This window comes from Triticum aestivum, chromosome 5D, assembly GCF_018294505.1.
Source record: "Triticum aestivum cultivar Chinese Spring chromosome 5D, IWGSC CS RefSeq v2.1, whole genome shotgun sequence".
In the NCBI taxonomy this organism is placed as follows: domain Eukaryota; kingdom Viridiplantae; phylum Streptophyta; class Magnoliopsida; order Poales; family Poaceae; genus Triticum; species Triticum aestivum.
Window position 1 is genome coordinate 71,496,691 of NC_057808.1, and position 15,858 is coordinate 71,512,548.

The following is a 15,858-nucleotide window of genomic DNA, read 5'->3' on the forward strand; positions in this document are numbered from 1 at the left end:
CAATGATAAGCCATCCGTTGGCATATGTCGCACCAACCACCCGACAGCATCCAACGGACCAAGTGGGAGGTCGCGGGGTCACCGGAATTCATGCCGGCGACGAGCTTTGGCGGCGGTGGTGTTCGGTGGTGCACGGGCGCGTCGCTACGGTGTATCAGTGAGCAAATCGAGAGGCTGGGCAGCACCTGCTAGGCACGGGGAGCACTAATAGCAGCACGGTGAGGCCAGGGGAGCACGGAGGCTATGCGTGCAGCAGCAATGGCGGACGGCGGCTTCGGTGCTCGTGGGGAACGGTGCTACGGCATGGGGGCGAGCATTCTGAGTTAGGGGAGAAGGTAGGTGGCTCACGGTGAGTCGGCTGGTGCAGACGGCGGGGCCGGGGAAGCTCTGGACAAGACGAATCAAGCGGCGGGGATCGCCAGCACCGAAGTTGGAGAAGACGTCAGGGACGGCGATGCGGTGCTTCCCGGGTTGCTTGGCTCGGTGTGGATGAAGAGGACGACGATGCGGAGCCTCTGGACATGGCGGAAGGGTGAGGGGGTGGCTCTGGGCACGGCGGCAGCGAACGGCGGCGGCGGTCGCTTTCAGGTGCGTGCGAGAGAGAGGACAGAGGAGGGGAAGGAGCTCGGGAGTGAGCGAGAGGGACTAGGGGGCTGCGTGGCGCTGCGAGAGACATCCGGGGGGGAGGAGGAGGCAGCCAGGCAGGGAGGAGGTGGCCGGCGTGTGGCTGCGCGCGCCGGGCACGCGCCCCTGCCTACTGGCGCGAGGAGGAAGGCGACAGAGGGGGTTGCGGTGGTGGGCTGGGCCGGCTTTGCCCAGCTGGGCTACTACAGGGACGGGCCAGGTAGGGCAGGTCAGTCCTTTCCTCTCTCTCTTTTATTTGTTTCTGTTTTCTATTTCTTTCCTCTGTTTTGAATTAGTAACAATACCAACCCATTTTGGAAACTCCTGAAATAATTTGTGGACTCTCTTTGGATTATTCCAGTGACCCACATTTAGTTTCAGAATCATTTGAGCACTTAAATATTTATAGTATTTAAATGCCCAAGGTCAAATAAAATATGATTTAATTCAAAACTCCAAAAATGATCTAAGAATATATTCATCATTTTTGGCAGAGGTTTCCACCTTAACCAGAAATCATGAACTTTTCTTAGGGACATTTTGGGTTTATTGAAAAGATTTAATTCCATCCTAGTTGAGTTGATTTAATGCTAGGGTTTGAACATCCCCATTTCAAGTTTCTTTCAAATATTAAGCATGATGCACACATGAAGCTAGCCTAGTGCATTGCCAGAAGCTAGGGATGTGACAACTCACCCCCACTAAACAAAAATCTCGTCCCGAGATTCAAGCGTAGGGTAAGATGAAAGGGGAACGCAAACTAACATAATCTTCACGATCCAATTGTTCTTCTCGAAGATGTTGATTCATTGCATCATCTTCATCTTGACATCTTTTCTTTCGAGAGCTTCATCCAACTATGATGACGGAAGAGAGGGAAACTCTACAGGATCGATCTTCTTGAAGATCGGGCACTCAAGATCAACTCATGGAGTGAGACGTTGGAACAACTCTTGAGTTGAGACAGTGGATGGAAAGAAAACATATGACAAAGGTTTCAAGTAGCGAGGAGAAATTGACATGACTCCATAACGGAGCACCTTAGGAAAGGTGACTCGTAGAATTATTCCCTTAAGTGGCAAAAAGAATTACTTTTGATACAAAGATCGTTCAAACTCTTTATACCAGCCTAAGGCAATCACAAACGATCGTGTGAACGAATTCAAAAGAATGGCATACTCATACTAGAAGGAATGATGTGGACTACCTTGTTGAAGACAACACCATGGATGATTTTGCTTATCATCGGGGATGGATGGGACCCATAGTAGGACCACATAGTAGTCTTACAATGGAACACTACCGAGTTCCGGTGGGGAACCCTCATCAAGGATATCAAAGTGTTTACGCAAGTCCATGGATTAGATCCCAAGCATAGACTCCTCTTCCTTGAACAAGTCAATCAGGGGCTTGGTGTGCTACGGAATGCATATGGAGTGGAGGTAATTAATCCACCAAACGATGGTATACTTTGCACATGCACGACTGACTTGGGATGATTCCGAAGGATGCAAAAATAATCTTTCTCGAACTCACGGCGACAACTTGCACCAAATGCACATGAATTCGAGGAAGTCACTACTTTCATCCAAACATATCCTTCATGAGATAGCACGAAGAAAATGCTAGCACAAGTTTCCAACACTAACTTAATGTTCAACACGAGCCATGGAGAAGATAAGAATGTTGCCGATGGGCTCAATAGCAACTCATCGGAATTTCCATATCACTGGACTGCCACCATCATGTGAACACGGTGATAGCATTGGTCAGATCCAAACGATATAATGGTGTATGCTCGAGGGATCAACCACGAGTAAGACAACATAACGAACACCATGGGTTCTGATTTGATTTGACGATAGCCCATACTCAAATCAAATATTGGTAAGATAATAGATCCAACAACTGAACACGAGGACCAATCGATGGAGATATCATCTTTCTTCAACACACACACACAGAAAAATATATCCCTTAGGGATGAGCGTGGTCGGACAAGCTTTTATCTTCCAACTCTCCAAGTTGTTGTTTGGCTTAACCAACTAGCTCAGGGGTATCCAACACAGATTCTTGGAGAAAGAGTGGTTTATTGGAAAACCAACTTGATCACGAACTCAACATAGCGATCAGGTGACAACTTGGTGATCCCTCCGAGAAGATATTCGGAAAATCACTAACCACCGATATGTTACTAAGCTCGAGAACAATCTTGCTTTTCAGGGCAAGACGATGTGATCCAGAGAGTGATGGATTGACACAATCCTATCTCGTTGATCGAGGCGTGCACCAGGGAAAATGGACTAGGTCGCACGATAAATCTTAGGATGATGATTCAGTAACCAACACGCTAAGAATGAGTTTGTTGTCCATTAACTACCAAGCAACAGGGTTGCTAGGAGTATTGATTTCACACATCATAGTTCACTTGTCAGCATTCCGGTTACAACCAACACGGAGACCGAGAGATGAATAATGATGGCGAGAAGTATCACTACATCAAGAATTCATGAGAGATTGTGCAATTCTCACGTCATTCTTGATATGAAAGAGGGTGGCATTCCAAGGTAGAACAGATCAAAGGCTGGATTGGCAATTGATCCGCGGAATACAACTACTTTGACCCAATCCTCGAAATGGATGAGGTACTGGAGTTTTTTTCTCCTAGTCATTCTGAAATAGAATGGCTTGACAGACAACAAAAATAATAGGCATCGATAACACGGATGCACAACTAGTCCTGACTATCAATTGATAGACGGGGGTCGGAATACAACTAAAGAGGGACAATCCAAAGGAACATATAATTTTCTAAGTTGCGGATGCATAGATTTAGTATGTCAAACAAGTTCAACATATTTCTTCCAGATAATCCATGCAGAAAGGTAGGACTGGCAGATTCACAATGCAGAATGGAGAACTCATCAAGAGCACTCTGGTTGTGATCTTTTGGTTCAAAGAACTTCTGCCATAGTGGTTCATGGTATTGGAAGAACGATATACCACAGACCTCGAGGACTATCGCAAAGGTTACTAATATCCTAAAGGTACGAGCAACACTATCAACACGAGGTAAGTAGAGTGAATCTCGGGTCAAGAACCCAGGAGTAGAATACCTACTACTAAATAGCATCATACGGGATGCTTTCGAGAATAACGGCCAGAATCATCACACTGGGAACACAAAACATGGCTAGATTATTAGGTGGTTCTCTAGGACACCTAGGGTCATAATAATAGCTCCAACATGAATGTCGAGGCAATAGAGTACCTCAACTCAGCAATTAGTGTGGTTAATCTGGCCCAAAATGATATCGGGGTCAGAAAGAAGGGATTTGCAAATGCACCAGACTATTTAGAAACTTGGGGTGACTCGGACAGCATAACGGCTGTAAATGCTCAAATTTTTTTGAGACATCCTGCAAAATGGTGGCATAACCACTCAACAACATCATAATATCAAGGTTCTGGTTCAACTGACAACATACTAAAAGTAGTAGAAACTGAACTGAGGCCTGGAACCAACAATCTTATAAGTCTACAGATTAGTAACACATGATCCTGATAGATAGATGAGAAGCCTAGTTCTTAATCCCCGCAGAAAGAAGAGGGTGACTCAGATCAGAAGGGCATAAGGTATAAGGAGTAAAAAGAGCCTTACGTTCCCTTCTGCAATCAATTCCCTTATATAACTAAAGCATTTCTAGACTCAACTTCGACCAGTTTGGCTTGGTAATCCTACAGGCAGTCAGACTCTGATACCAAAGCTGTCAGGACCCTGATTCCAAGTCACATCGATCTAGCCGGTAACACCTCATATCACTTTGCGGCCTCACGCACGGTATTCCCACGGGTGTCGCCTTACCATGGCCCGAGACCGTTTGCGCCTTTTGGCTCACGAATATGATAGTGTCACTAGCATCCATATGACAGAGAACCCGGGCCGACATGACTAGTCGTGAACCCAAAGTGGCACTAACTTACGGGGACAGGCATACATGAATCAACATCGAGCATGTCGGTCAGCAGCGTGTGAACCAGGGCTGTAGCACTGGGCTAACAGGACTCCGGGAACCTGGGCTGTAGCAGGCTAGGCAGGACTCCGGATGTCACCGTGTGACATTTCCCCGAAGGGACAGACACAGGAACGAAGTGAATCACATGCCGGCCAGTCAAGTGTTCCAGAGCAGTAGTGCTGGGCTAGCAGGACTCCGGTGAACCGGGTTGTAGCGGACTACTATGGCTCATGGAAGCACAAGACTACATTTCCCCATAAGAGAGGCTACGAAGGATAAACAACTAGGTTGTCGGATCCCAGACATACCAAGCATTTCAATCATACACACAATATGTTCGATATGTGCAAATACAACATGGCATCACAACAAGACTCTACGACTCAGAGTATTTATTCATTAGGCTCCGAGGAGCGAGATATTACAAACATGGGTCTCATGACCCAACATTCAGAGCATACAAGTCAAAGCACATGCGGAAGCTTAACATGTCTGAGTACAGACATCTACAAATGAAAAAGGCTGAGAAGCCTGACTATCTACCAGATCCTGCCAAGGGCACAAGATCGTAGCTGAGGTAACAAGCTAAACGTCGAAGTCCACACAGCACTACTAGCGAGACTGACGTCTCTCTGCAAAACATAAAATAGGCAAACGTGAGTACAAATGTACCCAGCAAGACTTACATCAGAACTATCTACATATGCATCAGTATCAAAAGGGGGTGGTGGAGTTTAACTGCAGCAAGCCAGCTTTGACTCGGTGGCTATCCTAAGCTACAATTGCAAGTAACTCTTTTGAGGTGGCGCACACGAGTCCACATATTCACCATATCAATACACCACTATGGATCCGCTCCCGTCTCCCTACGAGAACGCCATCCACAGCACTCACGCTTATCTTGTGAGTTTTAGAGTATCCACTTTCACTTGTCTATGAACTGTATAGGCAACCCAGAAGTCCTTTACCGCGGACACGGCTATTCGAATAGATGATCTTTACCCTGCAGGGGTGTACTTCTTCACACACGCTCTCGCCACTTACCACCATGTACACGTCGTGTATCTCGGCAACCTTCAAGCGGAAGCCTGGCGAGGGAGTCGGCCACGACCTGACTAACCACACAAGTCTCTCGTCCAGGTTTATCGCCTATTCGGGTTCCATCCGCAAGGAGATCCGGCCGGGGTGTCGCTCATGGCCCCAAACAATGTGTACAGGGTTCCCAAGCCCACCTCGACGGATGGATCTACGCTTGGTACACCGTGCCACGGTGCCTAGTCTGTCCCAAGCCCACCTGTACCGGGTACCACTTGGTAGACTACTAACACAACCTACAAACAACAGAAACTAGTTGCAACTCCTGGACAGAGATCGAGGCGGTTAATAAGCCGAGAGGGGTCGAGTAACCGGAACCCAATGTGTGGTAGTAACTGTTCATGGATCACAAACACAGAACTCAGTTCCTGAGGACGGCTTCAATGAGACAACCCACCATGTACTCCTACATGGCGTCTCACCGCTACCTTTACCAAATCGTGTTCACACACTTAGCTCTCACACAGTAGGACATGTTCACAACTTTCCAACTCATTCCCGATGAATCAGGCCTGACACAACTCTAAGCAATAGCAGGCATGACAAACAAGCATGAATGAGTAGGCACATCAGGGCTCAAACAACTCCTACTCATGCTAGTGGGTTTCATCTATTTACTGTGACAATGACAGGTCATGCAGAGGAAAGGGGTTCAACTACCGCAGCAAGTAATAGATGAAACGTTGTTGTCCTAATGTAGTAAAAGAGAGCAGGAGCGAGAGAGTGGGATTGTATCGGAATGAACAAGGGGGTTTTGCTTGCCTGACACTTCCGAAGATAGTATAGCTCTTCATCGGTGTCATCGATCGCATCGTCGAAGCAACATCTACTGAGCGGGGACAACACCGGCAAACAGAGAAGAAACACGATCAATGCAATGCACAATATGATGCATGCTATGACATGGCAATATGAATGTGTTTTGAGCTAATGAACCTAGCAACAGGTTAAATGAAGTTGGTTTGAATCCAAGATTCAAATTCAAACTCCATATGTGGAAATTCAAATGCCATTTACATGATTTGTCCTAAAAAGTAGCTATAAGTTGCTCTAACATGCATGAAAAAGGTACAAATGGATAGATTGGATTTTTCTGATCATTTTTCATATATAATTTATCTTATTTGGAGTTACAGATAATTTTCTATGAATTTTAGAAGTTTTGGGCATTTTCTGGAATTTCCTATATAAGAATAATTCCAGTAATTCAATTACTGCGTCAGCACTACGTCAGGATGACGTCAGCAAGTCAACAGCGGCTGGTCCAGGTCAAACCTGACCAGTGGGACCCACTGGTCAGTGACCCAGTGTCCGTTAGTGACACAGACAGGTGAGTCCGGTCAACGGCCACGTCAACGAGGTCAACGCCGACGCGTGGGGCCACTGTGCTTAACTTAAACTAAACAGGGGTTAACCCATGGTTAGTTAAGTCGCGGGGCCCATATGTCATTGACACGCGACACTAACTAAGCGCGATTAGCATCTAGACTAATGGTGCCACGTCAGCCCCCGGAGACCAGCCGGCGGCGACCACAGAACACGGCGGGGTACGCCGGACTTGCGCTAGAGGCGTCAGCTTGGCGCGCTGAGGGCACCAGGGGATAGCCCTTGATCTTGCGCATCCAAAGGACCAAGTGGGAGGTCGCGGGGTCACCGGAATTCATGCCGGCGACGAGCTTTGGCGGCGGTGGTGTTCGGTGGTGCACGGGCGCGTCGCTACGGTGTATGAGTGAGCAAATCGAGAGGCTGGGCAGCACCTGCTAGGCACGGGGAGCACTAATAGCAGCACGGTGAGGCCAGGGGAGCACGGAGGCTATGCGTGCAGCAGCAATGGCGGACGGCGGCTTCGGTGCTCGTGGGGAACGGTGCTACGGCATGGGGGCGAGCATTCTGAGTTAGGGGAGAAGGTAGGTGGCTCACGGTGAGTCGGCTGGTGCAGACGGCAGGGCCGGGGAAGCTCTGGACAAGATGAATCAAGCGGCGGGGATCGCCGGCACCGAAGTTGGAGAAGACGCCAGGGACGGCGATGCGGTGCTTCCCCGGTTGCTTGGCTCGGTGTGGACGAAGAGGACGACGATGCGGAGCCTCTGGACATGGCGGAAGGGTGAGGGGGTGGCTCTGGGCACGGCGGTAGCGAACGGCGGCGGCGGTCGCTTTCGGGTGCGTGCGAGAGAGGACAGAGGAGGGGAAGGAGCTCGGGAGTGAGCGAGAGGGACCAGGGGGCTGCGTGGCGCTGCGAGAGACATCCGGGGGGAGGAGGAGGCAGCCAGGCAGGGAGGAGGTGGCCGGCGTGTGGCTGCGCGTGCCGGGCACGCGCCCTTGCCTACTGGCGCGAGGAGGAAGGCGATAGAGGGGGTTGCGGTGGTGGGCTGGGCCGGCTTTGCCCAGCTGGGCTACTACAGGGACGGGCCAGGTAGGGCAGGTCAGTCCTTTCCTCTCTCTCTTTTATTTGTTTCTGTTTTCTATTTCTTTCCTCTGTTTTGAATTAGTAACAATACCAACCCATTTTGGAAACTCCTGAAATAATTTGTGGACTCTCTTTGGATTATTCCAGTGACCCACATTTAGTTTCAGAATCATTTGAGCACTTAAATATTTATAGTATTTAAATGCCCAAGGTCAAATAAAATATGATTTAATTCAAAAATCCAAAAATCATGAACTTTTCTTAGGGACATTTTGGGTTTATTGAAAAGATATTCATCATTTTTGGCAGAGGTTTCCACCTTAACCAGAAATCATGAACTTTTCTTAGGGACATTTTGGGTTTATTGAAAAGATTTTAATCCATCCTAGTTGAGTTGATTTAATGCTAGGGTTTGAACATCCCCATTTCAAGTTTCTTTCAAATATTAAGCATGATGCACACATGAAGCTAGCCTAGTGCATTGCCAGAAGCTAGGGATGTGACAACTCACCCCCACTAAACAAAAATCTCGTCCCGAGATTCAAGCGTAGGGTAAGATGAAAGGGGAACGCAAACTAACATAATCTTCACGATCCAATTGTTCTTCTCGAAGATGTTGATTCATTGCATCATCTTCATCTTGACATCTTTTCTTTCGAGAGCTTCATCTAACTATGATGACGGAAGAGAGGGAAACTCTACAGGATCGATCTTCTTGAAGATCGGGCACTCAAGATCAACTCATGGAGTGAGACGTTGGAACAACTCTTGAGTTTAGACAGTGGATGGAACGAAAACATATGACAAAGGTTTCAAGTAGCGAGGAGAAATTGACATGACTCCATAATGGAGCACCTTAGGAAAGGTGACTCGTAGAATTATTCCCTTAAGTGGCAAAAAGAATTACTTTTGATACAAAGATCGTTGAAACTCTTTATACCATCCTAAGGCAATCACAAACGATCGTGTGAACGAATTCAAAAGAATGGCATACTCATACTAGAAGGAATGATGTGGACTACCTTGTTGAAGACAACACCATGGATGATTTTGCTTATCATCGGGGATGGATGGGACCCATAGTAGGACCACTTTTGAAGATGATCCTAAACAGTAATTACTGAGGTGCAAGCTAGGAACAAAATGCAAATGCTGGGTATGATTCTGGTAACTGGGGATAACTCAACGAGAGTGGTTCCACCGTTGAATGGTTCTAGCATAATTGAGGAAACCGAGAGCACAAGGACCCCTGAGGATCAACTTCTAGAATAAGTTGCACTAAATCCTCACGGAGAAGATGGTTACATAGCTCAATCAAGATACTACAATGATAGATCTTCCGGCTAGGTGCGTCGGCCAGAACATCAACCTTGTCGAGACCTACATCATAATCTTGGAAAAGTTCCAACCGTCATATCTGCCTGTTATTCAGATCTAGTTGGTAACAGGATATTCCAGACTCATCGAGTCTAGAAGAAAATGAAGGTTTGCAACACAAATCGACGAGATGACGTTGCGAGATTCTCGGGAAATGAGCTACGGTAGCAAGCTCCAAAACATGAGCTGGTTCTGCTACATACATGTGAGCACGCCGTCCCAGACAAGCATGACCACATAGTAGTCTTACAATGAAACACTACCGAGTTCCGGTGGGGAACCCTCATCAAGGATATCAAAGTCTTTACGCAAGTCCATGGATTAGATCCCAAGCATAGACTCCTCTTCCTTGAACAAGTCAATCAGGGGCTTGGTGTGCTACGGAATGCATATGGAGTGGAGGTAATTAATCCACCAAACCATGGTATACTTTGCACATGCACGACTGACTTGGGATGATTCCGAAGGAAGCAAAAATAATCTTTCTCAAACTCACGGCGACAACTTGCACCAAATGCACATGAATTCGAGGAAGTCACTACTTTCATCCAAACATATCCTTCATGAGATAGCACGAAGAAAATGCTAGCACAAGTTTCCAACACTAACTTAATGTTCAACACGAGCCATGGAGAAGATAAGAATGTTGCCGATGGGCTCAATAGTAACACATCGGAATTTCCATATCACTGGACTTCCACCATCATGTGAACACGGTGATAGCATTGGTCAGATCCAAAAGATATAATGGTGTATGCACGAGGGATCAACCACGAGTAAGACAACATTACGAACACCACGGGTTCTGATTTGATTTGACGATAGCCCATACTCAAATCAAAGATTGGTATGATAATAGATCCAACAACTAAACACGAGGACCAATCGATGGAGATATCATCTTTCTTCAACACACACACACACACAAATACATCCCTTAGGGATGAGCGTGGTCGGACAAGCTTTTATCTTCCAACTCTCCAAGTTGTTGTTTGGCTTAACCAACTAGCTCAGGGGTATCCAACACAGATTCTTGGAGAAAGAGTGGTTTATTGGAAAACCAACTTGATCACGAACTCAACATAGCGATCAGGTGATAACTTGGTGATCCCTCCAAGAAGATATTCGGAAAATCACTAACCACCGATATGTTACTAAGCTCGAGAACAATCTTGCTTTTCAGGGCAAGACGATGTGATCCAGAGAGTGATGGATTGACACAATCCTATCTCGTTGACCGAGGTGTGCACCAGGGAAAATGGACTAGGTCACACGATAAATCTTAGGATGATGATTCAGTAACCAACACGCTAAGAATGAGATTGTTGTCCATTAACTACCAAGCAACGGGGTTGCTAGGAGTATTGATTTCACACATCATAGTTCACTTGTCAGCATTCCGGTTACAACCAACACGGAGACCAAGAGATGAATAATGATGGCGAGAAGTATCACTACATCAAGAATTCATGAGAGATTGTGCAATTCTCACGTCATTCTTGATATGAAAGAGGGTGGCATTCCAAGGTAGAACAGATCAAAGGCTGGATTGGCAATTGATCTGCGGAATACAACTACTTTGACCCAATCCTCGAAATGGATGAGGTACTAGAGTTTTTTTTCTCCTAGTCATTCTGAAATAGAATGGCTTGACAGACAACAAAAATAATAGGCATCGATAACACGGATGCACAACTAGTCCTGACTATCAATTGATAGACGGTTGTCGGAATACAACTAAAGAGGGACAATCCAAAGGAATATATAATTTTCTAAGTTGCGGATGCATAGATTTAGTAGTATATATAGGGCATTATCCATTATTAGGCAACGGTTGTAATGGTAGTAAGAATGACAATCATCTTTGCAGTGGACCTGGGAGTGGCAAGCATAATGGACGAAGGCGGGGGTAACATGTCGGATGGGATCATACCAGCACTAAAGCATCGGATCCCATCAGAACTCCGAAGTTAAGCGTGCTTGGGCGAGAGTAGTACTAGGATGGTGACCTCCAGGGAAGTCCTCGTGTTGCATTCCCTTTTTAATTATTTTTTGCGCCTCGTGACAAACATATCGCATGTGCGTGATATATATTAACCCCGTTATATTAATTTTGACATTTGCAATATGTTTTTGCTCGCTGCTCATTGGTCACGCGTCTAGAGGCGGCTTTGTGGCGCGAGGAGCGCGTTCTGACAGGGGTAAAAAAATACGTATTGCTGCAGTATAGAGGGAGGGGTGGAAACCGTGGTAAACTCGTCTCCGTGTTTGAGGGGGGGAGTAAATAGTGTATATAGGGCATTATCCATTATTAGGCAACGGTTGTAATGGTAGTAAGAATGACAATCATCTTTGCAGTGGACTTGGGAGTGGCAAGCATAAGGGACGAAGGTGGGGGTAACATGTCGGATGCGATCATACCAGCACTAAAGCACCGGATCCCATCAGAACTCCGAAGTTAAGCGTGGTTGGGCGAGAGTAGTACTGGGATGGGTGACCTCCTGGGTAGTCCTCGTGTTGTATTCCCTTTTTATTTATTTTTTGCGCCTCGTGACAAACATATCGCATGTGCGCGATATATATTAACCCCGTTATATCAATTTTGACATTTGCGATATGTTTTAGCTCGCTGCTCATTGGTCACGCGCCTAGAGGCGGCTTTGTGGCGCGAGGAGCGCGTTCTGAAAGGGGTAAAAAAATACGTGTTGCTGCGGTATAGAGGGAGGGGTGGAAACTGTGGTAAACTCGTCTTCGTGTTTGAGGGGGGGGGGGAGTAAGTAGTGTATATAGGGCATTATCCATTATTAGGCAATAGTTTAATGGTAGTAAGAATGACAATCATCTTTGCAGTGGACCTGGGAGTGGCAAGCATAAGGGACGAGGGTGGGGGTAACATGTTGGATGCGATTATACCAGCACTAAAGCACTGGATTCCATCAGAACTCCGAAGTTAAGCGTGCTTGGGCAAGAGTAGTACTAGGATGGGTGACCTCCTGGGAAGTCCTCGTGTTGCATTCCCTTTTTAATTATTTTTTGCGCCTCGTGACAAACATATCGCATGCGCGTGATATATATAAAGCCCGTTATATTATTTTTAACATTTGCGATATGTTTTAGCTCCCTGCTCATTGGTCACGCGTCTAGAGGCGGCTTTGTGGCGCGAGGAGCGCGTTCTGAAAGGGGTAAAAAAATACGTCTTGCTGCGGTATAGAGGGAGGGGTGGAAACCGTGGTAAATTCGTCTCCGTGTTTGAGGGGGGGGGGAGTAAGTAGTGTATATAGGGCATTATCCATTATTAGGCAACGGTTGTAATGGTAGTAAGAATGACAATCATCTTTGCAGTGGACCTGGGAGTGGCAAGCATAAGGGACGAAGGCGGGGTAACATGTCGGATGCTATCATACCAGCACTAAAGCACGGGATCCCATCAGAACTCCGAAGTTAAGCGTGCTTGGGCGAGAGTAGTACTAGGATGGGTGACCTCCTGTGAAGTCCTCGTGTTGCATTCCCTTTTTAATTATTTTTTGCGCCTCGTGACAAACATATCGCATGTGTGCGATATATATTAACCCCGTTATATTATTTTTGACATTTGCGATATGTTTTAGCTCGCTGCTCATTGGTCACGCGTCTAGAGGCGGCTTTGTGGCGCGAGGAGCGCGTTCTGAAAGGGGTAAAAAAATACGTGTTGCTGCGGTATAGAGGGAGGGTTGGAAACCGTGGTAAATTCGTCTCCGTGTTTGGGGGGGGGGGGAGTAAGTAGTTTATATAGGGCATTATCCATTATTAGGCAACGGTTGTAATGGTAGTAAGAATGACAATCATCTTTGCAGTGGACCTGGGAGTGGCAAGCATAAGGGACGAAGGCGGGGTAATATGTCGGATGCTATCATACCAGCACTAAAGCACGGGATCCCATCAGAAGTCCGAAGTTAAGCGTGCTTGGGCGAGAGTAGTACTAGGATGGGTGACCTCCTGGGAAGTCCTCGTGTTGCATTCCCTTTTTAATTATTTTTTGCGCCTCGTGACAAACATATCGCATGTGTGCGATATATATTAACCCCGTTATATTATTTTTGACATTTGCGATATGTTTTAGCTCGCTGCTCATTGGTCACCCGTCTGGAGGCGGCTTTGTGCCGCGAGGAGCGCGTTCTGAAAGGGGTAAAAATGTATGTGTTGCTGCGGTATAGATGGAGGGGTGGAAACCGTGGTAAACTCGTCTCCGTGTTTGAGGGGGGAGTAAGTAGTATATATAGGGCATTATCCATTATTAGGCAATGGTTGTAATGGTAGTAAGAATGACAATCATCTTTGAAGTGGACCTGGGAGTGGCAAGCATAAGGGACGAAGGCGGGGGTAACATGTCGGATGCTATCATACCAGCACTAAAGCACGGGATCCCATCAGAACTCCGAAGTTAAGCGTGGTTGGGCGAGAGTAGTACTAGGATCGGTGACCTCCTGGGAAGTCCTCGTGTTGCATTCCCTTATTAATTATTTTTTGCGCCTCGTGACAAACACATTGCATGTGCGCGATATATATTAACCCCGTTATATTATTTTTGACATTGGCGATATGTTTTAGCTCGCTGCTCATTGGTCACGCGTCTAGAGGCGGTTTTGTGGCGCGAGGAGCGCGTTCTGAAAGGGGTAAAAAAATACGTGTTGCTGCCGTATAGAGGGAGGGGTGGAAACCGTGGTAAACTCGTCTCCGTGTTTGAGGGGAGGGGGAGTAAGTAGTATATATAGGGCATTATCCATTATTAGGCAACGGTTGTAATGGTAGTAAGAATGACAATCATCTTTGCAGTGGACCTGGGAGTGGCAAGCATAAGGGACGAAGGCGGGGGTAACATGTCGGATGCGGCCATACCAGCACTAAAGCACCGAATCCCATCAGAACTCCGAAGTTAAGCGTGCTTGGGCGAGAGTAGTACTAGGATGGGTGACCTCCTGGGAAGTCCTCTTGTTGCATTCCCTTTTTAATTATTTTTTGCGCCTCGTGACAAACATATCGCATGTGCGCGATATATATTAACCCCGTTATATTATTTTTGACATTTGCGATATGTTTTAGCTCGCTGCTCATTGGTCACGCGTCTAGAGGCGGCTTTGTGGCGCGAGGAGCGCGTTCTGAAAGGGGTAAAAAATACGTGTTACTGCGGTATAAAGGGAGGGGTGGAAACCGTGGTAAACCCGTCTCCGTGTTTGAGGGGGGGGGGAGTAAGCAGTATATATAGGGCATTATCCATTATTAGGCAACGGTTGTAATGGTAGTAAGAATGACAACCATCTTTGAGGTGGACCTGGGAGTGGCAAGCATAAGGGACGAAGGCGGGGGTAACATGTCAGATGCGATCATACCAGCACTAAAGCACCGGATTCCATCAGAACTCCGAAGTTAAGCGTGCTTGGGCGAGAGTAGTACTAGGATGGGTGACCTCCTGGGAAGTCCTCGTGTTGCATTCCCTTTTTAATTATTTTTTGCGCCTCGTGACAAACATATCGCATGGCGCGATATATATTAACCCCGTTATATTATTTTTGACATTTGCGATATGTTTTAGCTCGCTGCTCGTTGGTCACGCGTCTAGAGGCGGCTTTGTGGCGCGAGGAGCGCGTTCTGAAAGGGGTAAAAAATACGTGTTACTGCGGTATAGAGGGAGGGGTGGAAACCGTGGTAAACCCGTCTCCGTGTTTGAGGGGGGGGAGTAAGCAGTATATATAGGGCATTATCCATTATTAGGCAACGGTTGTAATGGTAGTAAGAATGACAATCATCTTTGAAGTGGACCTGGGAGTGGCAAGCATAAGGGACGAAGGCGGGGGTAACATGTCAGATGCGATCATACCAGCACTAAAGCACCGGATTCCATCAGAACTCCGAAGTTAAGCGTGCTTGGGCGAGAGTAGTACTAGGATGGGTGACCTCCTGGGAAGTCCTCGTGTTGCATTCCCTTATTAATTATTTTTTGCGTCTCGTGACAAACATATTGCATGTGCGCGATATATATTAACCCCGTTATATTATTTTTGACATTGGCGATATGTTTTAGCTCGCTGCTCGTTGGTCACGCGTCTAGAGGCGGCTTTGTGGCGCGAGGAGCGCGTTCTGAAAGGGGTAAAAAAATACGTGTTGCTGCGGTATAGAGGGAGGGGTGGAAACCGTGGTAAACCCGTCTCCGTGTTTGAGGGGGGGGGGAGTAAGTAGTATATATAGGGCATTATCCATTATTAGGCAACGGTTGTAATGGTAGTAAGAATGACAATCATCTTTGCAGTGGACCTGGGAGTGGCAAGCATAAGGGACGAAGGCGGGGGTAACATGTCGGATGCG

The 15,858-nt window shown here is 46.9% G+C and overlaps 9 non-coding genes and 1 pseudogene across 9 annotated transcripts; all 10 read left to right on the plus strand.

The window, feature by feature from the left end:
• Positions 1-11,438: 11,438 nt before the first annotated feature.
• Positions 11,439-11,556, plus strand: LOC123126728 (5S ribosomal RNA). Its single transcript, XR_006461953.1, has one exon. It is a non-coding gene; the product is annotated as a 5S ribosomal RNA (ribosomal RNA).
• Positions 11,557-11,926: 370 nt separating this feature from the next.
• LOC123126707 (5S ribosomal RNA) lies at positions 11,927-12,045 on the plus strand. Its single transcript, XR_006461932.1, has one exon. It is a non-coding gene; the product is annotated as a 5S ribosomal RNA (ribosomal RNA).
• Positions 12,046-12,418: 373 nt separating this feature from the next.
• Positions 12,419-12,537, plus strand: LOC123126669 (5S ribosomal RNA). The gene has a single exon (XR_006461897.1). It is a non-coding gene; the product is annotated as a 5S ribosomal RNA (ribosomal RNA).
• A 372-nt stretch (positions 12,538-12,909) lies between these two features.
• LOC123126643 (5S ribosomal RNA) lies at positions 12,910-13,028 on the plus strand. The gene has a single exon (XR_006461875.1). It is a non-coding gene; the product is annotated as a 5S ribosomal RNA (ribosomal RNA).
• Positions 13,029-13,400: 372 nt separating this feature from the next.
• LOC123126693 (5S ribosomal RNA) lies at positions 13,401-13,519 on the plus strand. Its single transcript, XR_006461920.1, has one exon. It is a non-coding gene; the product is annotated as a 5S ribosomal RNA (ribosomal RNA).
• Positions 13,520-13,888: 369 nt separating this feature from the next.
• On the plus strand, positions 13,889-14,007 carry LOC123126748 (5S ribosomal RNA). Its single transcript, XR_006461973.1, has one exon. It is a non-coding gene; the product is annotated as a 5S ribosomal RNA (ribosomal RNA).
• A 373-nt stretch (positions 14,008-14,380) lies between these two features.
• LOC123126682 (5S ribosomal RNA) lies at positions 14,381-14,499 on the plus strand. The gene has a single exon (XR_006461910.1). It is a non-coding gene; the product is annotated as a 5S ribosomal RNA (ribosomal RNA).
• A 372-nt stretch (positions 14,500-14,871) lies between these two features.
• LOC123126570 (5S ribosomal RNA) lies at positions 14,872-14,990 on the plus strand. Its single transcript, XR_006461806.1, has one exon. It is a non-coding gene; the product is annotated as a 5S ribosomal RNA (ribosomal RNA).
• Positions 14,991-15,359: 369 nt separating this feature from the next.
• LOC123126571 (5S ribosomal RNA) lies at positions 15,360-15,478 on the plus strand. The gene has a single exon (XR_006461807.1). It is a non-coding gene; the product is annotated as a 5S ribosomal RNA (ribosomal RNA).
• A 353-nt stretch (positions 15,479-15,831) lies between these two features.
• Positions 15,832-15,858, plus strand: LOC123126764 (uncharacterized; annotated as a pseudogene).